This window comes from Pseudorca crassidens, chromosome 14 (assembly GCF_039906515.1).
Source record: "Pseudorca crassidens isolate mPseCra1 chromosome 14, mPseCra1.hap1, whole genome shotgun sequence".
Taxonomy (NCBI): domain Eukaryota; kingdom Metazoa; phylum Chordata; class Mammalia; order Artiodactyla; family Delphinidae; genus Pseudorca; species Pseudorca crassidens.
In genome coordinates, this window is record NC_090309.1 from 52921291 (window position 1) to 52935058 (window position 13768).

The 13768-nt window shown below is 42.0% G+C and overlaps 1 long non-coding RNA gene across 3 annotated transcripts in view; it reads left to right on the forward strand.

The window, feature by feature from the left end:
• LOC137205198 (uncharacterized) overlaps positions 1–13768 on the forward strand; it is a 332583-nt gene that overhangs the window by 145394 nt on the left and 173421 nt on the right. For all 3 annotated transcript variants that reach the window (XR_010934038.1, XR_010934040.1, XR_010934039.1), the window contains one exon: positions 12662–12780. This is a non-coding gene — a long non-coding RNA (uncharacterized lncRNA). The remainder of the gene's footprint in view (positions 1–12661; positions 12781–13768) is intronic.

Below are 13768 nucleotides of genomic sequence, written 5' to 3' on the forward strand. Positions count from 1 at the left end.
AAGTAAGGAGAACACTAGGGATTTTCCCAAAGCAGTGTCTCCCTGAAAAGCAAAACTGGGGACGTTTTAAGCTAAAGGTACATGCATATTCATGAGGGTGCTTGAGCAGAGGAGAATTCAGCACAGAATTGGGGCAAAGGTCGACAGAGTCCAAGCCTTAGTTGATTGAAGTCAGGAGGGTCAACACCATCATTCTGTCCTCCACCTGGGTGGGAGCCTTAGTTCTTGAAGGTTCATGGCCGACCTCACAGCATTTCATCACACATGCAGGGTAAGGAGTCTACAGCAGAGTTCTGGAGGTCAGAGTCCAAAATGGGTCTTGCACAATGAAAGTCGAAGGCTTGTTCTTTTGGAGGTTCTAGGGGAGAGTCCATTTCAGAGCCTTTTCCAGCTTCTAGAAGTTTCCCACATTCCTTGGTTCCTGACCTTGCATCGCTCCAGCCTCCACTTGCATCCTCACATCTTCTTCCTCTATTTTTAGTTTTGTAAGAAACCTCCATACTATTCTCCATAGTGGCTGCACCAACTGACATTCCCACCAACGGTATAGGAGGGTTCCTTTCTCTCCACACCCTCTCCAGCACTTATTAATTGTAGACTTTTTGATGATGGCCATTCTGACGGGTGTGAGGTGATACCTCATCGTAGTTCTGAGCTGCATTTCTCTAATCATTAGCAATGTTGAGCATGTGCTTGTTGTGCTTTTCATGTGCTTGTTGGCCATCTGTGTGTCTTCTTTTAAATTTTAGCCTATTTGCATAATCCTGGTGACTAACGATATTAAGCACTTTTCAGGTGTTGGGCCTGGCACTTGGGGCATTATGAGATCTGTACCTGCCCAGAAAGTATCCCCATGCCTAAGGGACTGAAACATTAAATAACAACTAAAAAAACACAATGACAGATGGAAAGAGAGACCATAGAAGCAAGAAAACACACGTTTCCTGCTTTTTAAACAAAGGGGCCTGTATTTTCATTTTGCACTGGACCCCGCAAATTATGAGCCTGGACCCCACCCTCAGCCTGCTGAATCCACATCTTCAGGGTAGGGGCTGGAATCCTGTTTCCACTGCCTCTAGGTTAGTTGAGGTCATTCTCTCTCTGCATCTTGGTCGTCTAATTCCAGCGTTGCCTTCGTTCTCCCCATCAACCCCAAACCACTCTCTGCTTTACATCCAGAATGATCTCTCTAAAACAAAAATGGGATGCACTATTCCTTGCTTCCCATGTCCCCATTTTCCTAGGGTTAAATCCTAGACTCTAACACCGTTTACAAGGCCCTGCGTGACTTGCCCCCTGCTTGCTCTGCAGCCTCGGCTCTCTCCATTCTCAGCCTCCAATCATAGGAAACTACTTTCAGTTCCTCCAAAGTACACACTCTCTCAGTCTTTGGTGCCTTTGCACGGGCTGCTCCCATTGTCCCATCATTCTTCTTCGTAAGATCTCCCTACCTGCTTCTTAGTGTGGTTAACTCTAACTCATCATTCAGGTCTCAGGTTTAAAGTCTCTTCTGTGGAAGCCTTCCTAGACCCTCACCCCCTATTTGCTCCATAACGCTGTCATGCTGCATTATTATTGCCTATTTACCTACTTAACCTCTCCCATTAGATAATAAGCTTTATGAAGGCCTGTACCCTTACCTTCTAGCACAGTGCCTGGCACATAGTAGGGATTTTGTTGTTTGCTGAATGAACAAATGAATATTGGAGCACTTCAAGTTCCTTAATATAGAAGGCAAGTTAGAGATGGGGGAGGGGAAATGAGACTGAAGAATGAGCAGAGCTCAGATATGGAGGAGATCATATTTCAGGAAAAAGTTTGATTTTGGTTGTGTCAGTGAGAAGGAGATTGACAAATTTTACTCCCTGAATTCACATCCCTCAAGATGGACTGTCACTCCATCTCCCTGTTCCACATCACCTCCGTACTTTGGCTTCTGCTGATCTCCTGTCTAAAAGTCCATTCCTTGTTTCAATCACATCTCACCTGGTCTCTGAAACTTTCGCTGACTCTCCAGACTCTTCTTTTCTCCCTAAGATTCTACAACATTCCAAGCCAACACTACACAATCTGTTACTTGGTTGTGTTCTGCCTGCCATCATTTACTGTGTGTCACGTTGTCCTCTGAAAAACAGGATATAGGGGAGAGTGACTATAAGCAAATAAAAGAGGAGATTAAAATAAACATTGCAAAGTGTGTCCAAATGAATATTATCCCTCCAAATAATCCTCATGTGAAATCATTTTGGAACTCATCTTTGGGAATGGGTGTCAAATCCATTTTATGCACTGTAAAAGAAATAGAATTGTTCTTTATTGTGACCCTGAACTTTTGGCCCCAAATAATATTTACTTAGCTTGTTCATCTACCTTATTTTTCAGACTTGACTCCAAATGACTTTTATATGTAACTGTAAATGTTCAATCAGAAAAGCAGAGGCACTATGAGTGATACAGAACAAGGGATTTATTCTATGGATTAGACTTTACATAGTGTGGGAGCTGGTGAAGATGCATGTTGACACTGCATCTGGAATGGGTCCGAGGTCTCTTTATATCATCAGCTGGGAAGAAAATATAATATGAAGAGTGGGAGAAGGAAGACAAACAGGACTCCACATGGGTCTGTCACTACCACCATCACTGATTATGAGCATGACCCACAGAAGAAGCTCTGCCCCAAAGCTGCACCTGTGTCTGGTATCTGACCCTGGAGTCAGAGAAGCTGGAGCAGGCAATGCAGTGGCAGCTCCTCTGAGCCTTGCTGCAGCACCAGGCCCACAAGGGGAGGCCCCTGGATCAACAACAGTGTGTGCAAGCTGCAGTGACACCTTATACCCTATACCAACCTGCAAATTCTCTCAAGACCAACCCTAAGCCAGCTGTGTACATGGAAGGATGTTCTGGGAAATGTAGTTCATCTGACTACGTTGCTGACGCACAATACCAGCACAGTTATAAAACTCAAGCTTGAGCCCCCAAGGGATGGTTTGCCACCATTGAAAGCAGTCAAAAGCAAATGCCAGTACATGAGTTCCCCAAAGTGCTAGACACAAGGGCAGAATCTTTGGAATGAGTGGCAAATGCTTCCAAGAAGTTCAGATTGACTTCTTTAAAAAAGGACAAATGTTCATTTGGGTGTGTAACATTTTAATATCTTTATGGGGGTTGCAGGGAGTGGGGGGAAGACTAGTCATATTATTTTATAACCACTCCTTCTATTTTCATTATTTCCCCCTCTGGTTCTCAAGTTTACAGATCTTTTTGTTTTTGCTGTTGTTGGTTATATTTTACTTCAACTACGTATTTTTTTTTTTATTGGAGTATAATTGCTTTACAATGGTATGTTAGTTTCAGCTTCACAACAAAATGAATCAGTTATATATATACATATATTCCCATATCTCTTCCCGCTTGCGTCTCCCTCCCTCCCACCCTCCCTATCCCACCCCTCCAGGGGGTCACAAAGCACCGAGCTGATCTCCCTGTGCTATGCGGCTGCTTCCCACTAGCTATCTACCTTACGTTTGGTAGTGTATATATGTCCATGCCTCTTTATCGCTTTGTCACCGTTTACCCTTCCCCCTCCCCATAGCCTCAAGTCCATTCTCTAGTAAGTCTGTGTCTTTATTCCTGTTTCACCCCTAGGTTTTTCATGACATTTTTTTTTTCTTAAATTCCATATATATGTGTTAGCATACGGTATTTGTCTCTCTCTTTCTGACTTACTTCACTCTGTATGACAGACTCTAGGTCTATCCACCTCATTACAAATAGCTCAATTTCGTCTCTTTTTATGGCTGAATAATATTCTATTGTATATATGTGCCACATCTTCTTTATCCATTCATCCGATGATGGACACTTAGGTTGTTTCCATCTCCGGGCTATTGTAAATAGAGCTGCAATGAACATTTTGGTACATGACTCTTTTTGAATTATGGTTTTCTCAGGGTATATGCCCAGTAGTGGGATTGCTGGGTCATATGGTAGTTCTATTTGTAGCTTTTTAAGGAACCTCCATACTGTTCTCCACAGTGGCTGTATCAATTTACATTCCCACCAACAGTGTAAGAGGGTTCCCTTTTCTCCACACCCTCTCCAGCATTTATTGTTTCTAGATTTTTTGATGATGGCCATTCTGACTGGTGTGAGATGATATCTCATTGTAGTTTTGATTTGCATTTCTCTAATGATTAGTGATGTTGAGCATTCTTTCATGTGTTTGTTGGCACTCTGTATATCTTCTTTGGAGAAATGTGTATTTAGGTCTTCTGCCCATTTTTGGATTGGGTTGTTTGTTTTTTTGTTATTAAGCTGCATGAGCTGCTTATAAATTTTGGAGATTAATCCTTTGTCAGTTGCTTCATTTGCAAATATTTTCTCCCATTCTGAGGGTTGTCTTTTGGTCTTCTTTATGGTTTCCTTGGCTGCGCAAAAGCTTTGAAGTTTCATTAGGTCCCATTTGTTTACTTTTGTTTTTATTTCCATTTCTCTAGGAGGTGGGTCAAAAAGGACCTTGCTGTGATTTATGTCATAGAGTGTTCTGCCTATGTTTTCCTCTAAGAGTTTGATAGTTTCTGGCCTTACATTTAGGTCTTTAATCCATTTTGAGCTTATTTTTGTGTATGGTGTTAGGGAGTGATCTAATCTCATACTTTTACATGTACCTGTCCAGTTTTCCCAGCACCACTTATTGAATAGGCTGTCCTTTCTCCACTGTACATTTCTGCCTCCTTTGTCAAAGATAAGGTGACCATATGTGCGTGGGTTTATCTCTGGGCTTTCTATCCTGTTCCATTGATCTATATTTCTGTTTTTGTGCCAGTACCATACTGTCTTGATTACTGAAGCTTTGTAGTATAGTCTGAAGTCAGGAAGCCTGATTCCTCCAGCTCCATTTTTCGTTCTCAAGATTGCTTTGGCTATTCGGGGTCTTTTGTGTTTCCATACAAATTGTGAAATTTTTTGTTCTAGTTCTGTGAAAAATGCCAGTGGTAGTTTCATAGGGATTGCATCGAATCTGTAGATTGCTTTGGGTAGTGTAGTCATTTTCACAATGTTGATTCTTCCAATCCAAGAACATGGTATATCTCTCCATCTATTTGTATCATCTTTAATTTCTTTCATCAGTGTCTTATAGTTTTCTGTATACAGGTTTTTTGTCTCCCTAGGTAGGTTTATTCCTAAGTATTTTATTCTTTTTGTTGCAATGGTAAATGGGAGTGTTTTCTTGATTTCACTTTCAGATTTTTCATCCTAGTGTATAGGAATGCCAGAGATTTCTGTGCATTAATTTTGTATCCTGCTACTTTACCGAATTCATTGATTAGCTCTAGTAGTTTTCTGGTAGCATCTTTAGGATTCTCTATGTATAGTATCATGTCATCTGCAAACAGTGACAGCTTTACTTCTTCTTTTCCGATTTGGATTCCTTTTATTTCCTTTTCTTCTCTGATTGCTGTGGCTAAAACTTCCAAAACTATGTTGAATAAGAGTGGTGAGACTGGGCAACCTTGTCTTGTTCCTGATCTTAGTGGAAATGCTTTCAGTTTTTCACCATTGAGGACGATGTTGGCTGTGGGTTTGTCATATATGGCCTTTATTATGTTGAGGAAAGTTCCCTCTATGCCTACTTTATGCAGGGTTTTTATCATAAATGGGTGTTGAATTTTGTCAAAAGCTTTCCCTGCATCTATTGAGATGATCATATGGTTTTTCTCCTTCAATTTGTTAATATGGTGTATCACGTTGATTGATTTGCGTATATTGAAGAATCCTTGCATTCCTGGAATAAACCCCACTTGATCATGGTGTATGATCCGTTTAATGTGCTGTTGGATTCTGTTTGCTAGTATTTTGTTGAGGATCTTTGCATCTATGTTCATCAGTGATATTGGCCTGTAGTTTTCTTTCTTTGTGACATCCTTGTCTGGTTTTGGTATCAGGGTGATGGTGGCCTCATAGAATGAGTTTGGGAGTGTTCCTCCCTCTGCTATATTTTGGAAGAGTCTGAGAAGGATAGGTGATAGCTCTTCTCTAAATGTTTGATAGAATTCACCTGTGAAGCCATCTGGTCCTGGGCTTTTGCTTGTTGGAAGATTTTTAATCACAGTTTCAATTTCAGTGCTTGTGATTGGTCTGTTCATATTTTCTATTTCTTCCTGATTCAGTCTTGGCAGGTTGTGCCTTTCTAAGAATTTGTCCATTTCTTCCAGGTTGTCCATTTTATTGGCATAGAGTTGCTTGTAGTAATCTCTCATGATCTTTTGTATTTCTGCAGTGTCAGTTGGTACTTCTCCTTTTTCATTTCTAATTCTATTGATTTGAGTCTTCTCCCTTTTTTTCTTGATGAGTCTGGCTAATGGTTTATCAATTTTGTTTATCCTTTCAAAGAACCAGCTTTTAGTTTTATTGATCTTTGCTATCGTTTCCTTCATTTCTTTTTCATTTATTTCTGATCTGATTTTTATGATTTCTTTCCTCCTGCTAACTTTGGGGTTTTTTTGTTCTTCTTTCTTTAATTGCTTTAGGTGCAAGGTTAGGTTGTTTATTCGAGATGTTTCCTGTTTCTTAAGGTAAGATTGTATTGCTATAAACTTCCCTCTTAGAACTGCTTTTGCTGCATCCCATAGATTTTGAGTCGTCGTGTCTCCATTGTCATTTGTTTCTAGGTATTTTTTGATTTCCTCTTTGATTTCTTCAGTGATCACTTCGTTATTAAGTAGTGTATTGTTTAGCCTCCATGTGTTTATATTTTTTACAGATCTTCTCCTGTAATTGATATCGAGTCTCATAGCGTTGTGGTCGGAAAAGATACTTGATACAATTTCAATTTTCTTAAATTTGCCAAGGCTTGATTTGTGACCCAAGATATGATCTATCCTGGAGAATGTTCCATGAGCACTTGAGAAAAATGTGTATTCTGTTGTTTTTGGATGGAATGTCCTATAAATATCAATTAAGTCCATCTTGTTTAATGTATCATTTAAAGCTTGTGTTTCCTTATTTATTTTCATTTTGGATGATCTGTCCATTGGTGAAAGTGGGGTGTTAAAGTTCCCTACTATGAATGTGTTACTGTCAATTTCCCCTTTTATGGTTGTCAGTATTTGCCTTATGTATTGAGGTACACCTATGTTGGGTGCATAAATATTTACAATTGTTATATCTTCCTCTTGGATCGATCCCTTGATCATTATGTAGTGTCCTTCTTTGTCTCTTCTAATAGTCTTTGTTTTAAAGTCTATTTTGTCTGATATGAGAATTGCTACTCCAGCTTTCTTTTGGTTTCCATTTGCATGAAATACATTTTTCCATCCCCTTACTTTCAGTCTGTATGTGTCTCTAGGTCTGAAGTGGGTCTCTTGTAGACAGCAAATATATGGGTCTTGTTTTTGTATCCATTCAGCCAATCTGTGTCTTTTGGTGGGAGCATTTAGTCCATTTACATTTAAGGTAATTATCGATATGTGTGTTCCCATTCCCATTTTCTTAATTGTTTTGGGTTCGTTATTGTAGGTCTTTTCCTTCTTTTGTGTTTCTTGCCTAGAGAAGTTCCTTTAGCAGTTGTTGTAGAGCTGGTTTGGTGGTGCTGAACTCTCTCAGCTTTTGCTTGTCTGTGAAGGTTTTAATTTCTCCATCAAATCTGAATGAGATCCTTGCTGGGTAGAGTAATCTTGGTTGCAGGTTTTTCTCCTTCAACACTTTCAATATGTCCTGCCACTCCCTTCTGGCTTGCAGAGTTTCTGCTGAAAGATCAGCTGTTAACCTTATGGGGATTCCCTTGTGTGTTATTTTAATATGTTTTCTTTGTATTTAATTTTTGACAGTTTGATTAATATGTGTCTTGGCATATTTCTCCTTGGATTTATCCTGTATGGGACTCTCTGTGCTTCCTGGACTTGATTAACTATTTCCTTTCCCATATTAGGGAAGTTTTCAACTATAATCTCTTCAAATATTTTCTCAGTCCCTTTCTTTTTCTCTTCTTCTTCTGGAACCCCTATAATTCGAATGTTGGTGCGTTTAATGTTGTCCCAGAGGTCTCTGAGACTGTCCTCAGTTCTTTTCATTCTTTTTTCTTTATTCTGCTCTGCAGTAGTTATTTCCACTATTTTATCTTCCAGGTCACTTATCCGTTCTTCTGCCTCAGTTATTCTGCTATTGATCCCATCTAGAGTACTTCTAATTTCATTTATTGTGTTGTTCATCATTGCTTGTTTCATCTTTAGTTCTTCTAGGTCCTTGTTAACTGATTCTTGCATTTTGTCCATTCTATTGTCCATTCTATCTCCAAGATTTCGGATCAACCTTACTATCATTATTCTGAATTCTTTTTCAGGTAGACTGCCTATTTCCTCTTCATTTGTCAGGTGGTGGGTTTTTATCTTGCTCCTTCATCTGTTGTGTGTTTTTCTGTCTTTTCATTTTGCTTATCTTACTGTGTTTGGGGTCTCCTTTTTTGCAGGCTGAAGGTTCGTAGTTCCTGTTGTTTTTTGTGTCTGTCCCCAGTGGCTAAGGTTGGTTCAGTGGGTTGTGTAGGCTTCCTGGTGGAGGGTACTAGTGCCTGTGTTCTGGTGGATGAGGCTGGATCTTGTCTTTCTGGTGGGCAGGTCCACGTCTGGTGGTGTGTTTTGGGGTGTCTGTAGACTTATTATGATTTTGGGCAGCCTCTCTGCTAATGGGTGGGGTTGTGTTCCTGTCTTGCTAGTTGTTTGGCATAGGATGTCCAGCACTGTAGCTTGCTGGTCGTTGAGTGAAGCTGGGTGCTGGCGTTGAGATGGAGATCTCTCGGAGATTTTTGCTGTTTGATATTATGTGCAGTTGGGAGGCCTCTTGTGGACCAGTGTCCTGAAGTTGGCTCTCCCACCTCAGAGGCACAGCACTGACTCCTGGCTGCAGCACCAAGAGCCTTTCATCCACAGGGGTCCTTAATTTGGGATGATTCGTTGTCTGTTCAGGCATTCCACAGATGCAGGGTATATCAAGTTGATTGTGGAGCTTTAATCCGCTGCTTCTGAGGCTGCTGGGAGAGATTTCCCTTTCTCTTCTTTGTTCTCACAGTTCCCAGGGGCTCAGCTTTGAATTTGGCCCCGCCTGTGCGTGTAGGTCGCAGGAGGGCGTCTGTTCTTTGCTCAGACAGGACGGGGTTAAAGGAGCCGCTGATTCGGAGGCTCTGGCTCACTCAGGCCGGGGGGTAGGGAGGGTCACGGAGTGCGGAGCGGGCCTGCGGCGGCAGAGGCCGGCGTGACGTTGCAGCCTGAGGCGCACCGTGCGTTCTCCCGGGGGAGTTGTCCCTGGATCCCGGGACCCTGGCAGTGGCGGGCTGCACAGGCTCTCCGGAAGGGCGTGTGGCTAGTGACCTGTGTTCGCACACAGGCCTCCTGGTGGCGGCAGCAGCGGCCTTAGCATCTCATGTCTGTCTCTGGGCTCCGCACTTTTAGCCGCGGCTCGCGCCCGTCCCTGGAGCTCCTCAAGCAGCGTTCTTAATCCCCTTTCCTCGTGCACCAGGAAACAAAGAGGGACGGAAAAGTCTCTTGCCTCTTCGGCAGGTCCAGACTTTTCCCCGGACTCTCTCCCGGCTAGCCGCGGTGCACTAACGCCCTGCAGGCTGTGTTCACGCCGCCAACCTCAGTCTTCTCCCGGCGCTCCGACAAAAGCCGGAGCCTCAGCTCCCAGTCCCGCCCGCCCCGGCGGGCGAGCAGACAAGCCTCTCGGCTGGTGAGTGCCGGTCGGCCCGATCCTCTGCGCTGGAATCTGTCCGCTTTGCCCTCCGCACCCCTGTTGCTGTGCTCTCCTCCGCGGCTCCCAAGCTCCCCCACTCCGCCTCCCGAAGTCTCCACCCGCGAAGGGGCTTCCTAGTGTGTGGACACTTTTCCTCCTTCACAGCTCTCTCCCGCTGGTGCAGGACCCGTCCCTATCCTTTTGTCTCTGTTTAGTTTTTTCTTTTGCCCTAACCAGGTACGTGGGGGGTTCCTTGCCTTTTGGGAGGTCTGAGGTCTTCTGCCAGCGTTCAGTAGGTGCTCCGTAGGAGTTGTTCCACGCGTAGATCTACTTCAACTAAGTATTATGGCTGATTCATCAGTTGTTCAAAAGTAATACAAAGGAATGAGTAAATCCTGGGAAAGTATCCCAGAGCTGGCTAATAACTTCTCCCTCCCCAAGGTGGGTGTTCTTGCTGCTTTCTCTTATCATGATATACTCCCTAACTGTAGAGTTTAGAATCCATTTTTTCTCTCGAATTTTGGTCCTCTGGCCTTTCACCACTTCCATGACATCTGTGCAAGTCCTTTCTTGTTATATGGCCCATATCAGCTTCTGTGTTTTAGGTCTTTCTAAAGGCTTTCTCCTTTAACGCTGACAATGTGATATGGATGATCTTATTCTTGTCACCCTAGGCAAACCCAGAAGCCAGCAAAAATGGTCTATGGGTATAAAAAACCTAAATAACAAATGGTGTGGTTAATAAATTACGTTTCTGTCAGCCTGATCTCAGTTTCCTTTTTTATTTCTTAAACAAAGCCTAGAGGCTTATGATCCCTAGTGTATCCACCGCCCTGACTGTGTACGGCCCCGGGCGTCCCCGGGAGTCCCGACCAGCAGGACAAATCCTTGTGAGTCTGAGGAGGAACCTGTGGGGGTTGAAAAAAGGGGGAAGGGCAGGAGACGCGAAAGAATGGAGGCAAGACAGAATCCTCATCAAGCCTCAAACTTTTATTGCTGCGGTAGCTGTATTTATACACTGCAGAGAAAGGGGGGCGGGATTCAGAATGAGGGAAGTACTTGGCTAATCATCATTGGTGCTGCGTGCGCGGGCTTTCATTTTAGGCGCGAACTTCTATCTCATAAATCAGGAAGAGAAGCAGGGTGTCGGCCATCTTCTAATGGCGAAAACTTCTTGGCTCCCAACACCTGACATTGCTTCTAAGTTTTAAAAACCGTGTTAAATACACAAACACAAAATTTACTATCCTCACTATTTTTGGGTGTACAGTTCAGTAGCGTTAAGTACATTTACAATGGTGTGCAATCAATATCCAGAACTCTTTTCATCTTGCAAAACTGAAACTCTGTACCCATTAAACAACTCACTTGCCCCTCTTTCTAGCCTCTAGCAATGATCATTCTACTTTCTGTCTCTTTGAATTTGACACCTCTAAGTATCTCATATTAGTGGAATCCTAGAGTATTTGTCTTCCTGTGACTGATTTATTTCACTTAGTATAATGTCCTTAAAGTTTATGCATGTTGTAGAATGTGTTAGAATTTCCTTCCTTTTTAATAATAATACTGAATACTGAATAATACTCCATTGCATATATATACAACATTTTGTTTATCCATTCATCCATCAATGGACAATTGAGTTGCTTCCACCTTTTTGCTATTGTGAATAATGCTGCTATGAACATGGGTGTACAAATATTTCTTTGAGACCTTGCTTTCAATTTTGGGGGGTATATACCTAGAATTGTAACTGTTGGATCATATGGTAATTTTATTTTTAATTTCTTCAGGAACTTCCATACTGCTTTCCATAGCAGTTGCACTATTTTACATTTTCACCAACAGTGCACAAGGGTTCCAATTTCTTCACAACCTCACCAACACTTGTTATTTTCTGTGTTCTTTTTTTTTTTTAAATAGTAACCATCCTAGTGGGTGTGAGGTGATATCTCATTATAGTTTTGATTTGCATTTCCTTAATAATTAATGATGTCGAATATCTTTTCATGCTTGCTGTCCATTTGTATATCTTCCTTAGAGAAATGTCAATAGCTCAATTCTTTTTATCACTGGATAATATTCCATTGTATTGATGTACTACATACAGTTTATTTATCCATTCATATATTAAAGAACATCTTGCTTTCAAGTTTTGGCAATTATGAATAATGCCTCCATAACAATTGTGGGCAAGTTTTGCATGGACATAAGTTTTCAACTCATTTTGGTAAATTTCAAGGAGCATGACTGCTGAATCATATGGTGAGAGTATGTTTAGTTTTACCCTATCTTCCAAAGTGCCTGTACCATTTTGCATTCCTACCAGCAATGAATGAGAGTTCTTGTGGCTCTACATTCTTGTCAGCGTTTGATGTCAAAGAATAGAAGAGGGAGTAGATAGTAGACAAGATTATACCCACCCCTTCCTCTGGAGCTCCCGCTGCTGCACTGAAATATGTGTTTCTATGTCTCTCTTGAGGCCAATCTACTTATTCATCTTTGTATAGTAAGAAGTATAGGGTCTGGCAGAGAGTAGATGCTCACTATTTGTGGAATAAATAAGTAAAACAGTCACAAGTGATATTACCAGTTTCTGGAGAAATCTCTGTGGCAGTGATTCTTAACCTTGTCTGCACATTGGAACCACTAGGGAAACCGCAGGAAAATGCGGAAGGCTAGGTCTCACTCTCAGAATTTCTAATTTGGATGTTCTTGGGTAAGGCCTGGACATGAGGATTTTTTAAATATTGCCAGGTGACGGTAATACAGGTATCCCCCAATATTTGAAAGTTCCCTTTCCACCACATCACTTTTATGAAAGACTATGTTAGTACCTGTTTTTGCTAAAAACAACAACAAAAATCCAGGGAGGATTTTCGCTTTTACAGAAAATGGTGAAAAGCTAAAATAACGTCAAGCATTTGTTTTGCAGGGAGCAGTTAAAGAGGCAGAGTTTCACTCCAAGCAGTGAGAGTGGCACCATCCAGCTCCCTCTCCGGGAACCGTACTCAGCATCTCAGCATCAAGCTGCCAGAGCTCTGAACTGTGCCTGTGAGTATCTGTGCGTTATCTTGATTTATTTAGTGCATCCGCATGCAAGATGCATCCTAAGGTAATTGCTTTTTTGATTTACACCATCTTGGCTTCAAATGGTTTCATAGGAACGTTCTACTTCCCAAAAGCAGGGGAAACCTGCTGTATACAGTCCAGACTAAGAACCACTCGAGGGAGCATAAGAATCACTTGGAGGGCTTGTTAAAACACAGATTGCTGGGCTTCACCCCCGGAGTGTCTGATTCAGTAGGTTTAGGGCCCAGGAATTTGCATTTTTAACCAGCTCCCAGGTGATGCTGATGTTGCTGGCCCAGAATAGAATAGACTAGAGAGAGAGATCTCATTCAGCTGTGAACAACCCACTCTTCCTTTCTCTTATTAACTTCATAATTGTCCCCAGGGATGGATTTATGAGTAGTGTACTCTTACTAGATATTTTAAATATTTTAATATATACCCTTATACTTCCCCCAAAAGAATTTGCAGTGGTAGTATGATTTGAAGAGAAATCGAAAAAGTTCTCTGGTAATTTACTAATTCATTTTTTTGGCTATTAAAAGCTTATCAAGGCCTTTATCACAAATATTACATATAATGCAGATTTCCTCCTTGGAGGAAATAGAACCCTGGGCTCAGTGGGGAGAAAGAAGATACTGAAGGCAGACTAGGATGGGGACATGCAAAAGTACTGACTTAATATCCACCGGGAACTGCCTGGGTTTTGACCCTCAGGGTTTTGATTCCTGACAGCCCAGGAATCCTGTCTTCAGTCACTGGCTGTTCTGTTCCTTATCTCCACTTGTCCCCACCCCAGCACGAATCATACCCTAACCTCCCAGACTGACTAAGTACTGCAACCTCTTCTGTTCTCCTGTTCAAGTTCCTCTTTGATCAACACTTTTTGCCTCTCTGGGTTTCAGCCGTGTCATCTGTCAAGTGGGGAAAGGAGGATGAGGGAACAAGCGAAGAGGCCAACTTGGATATT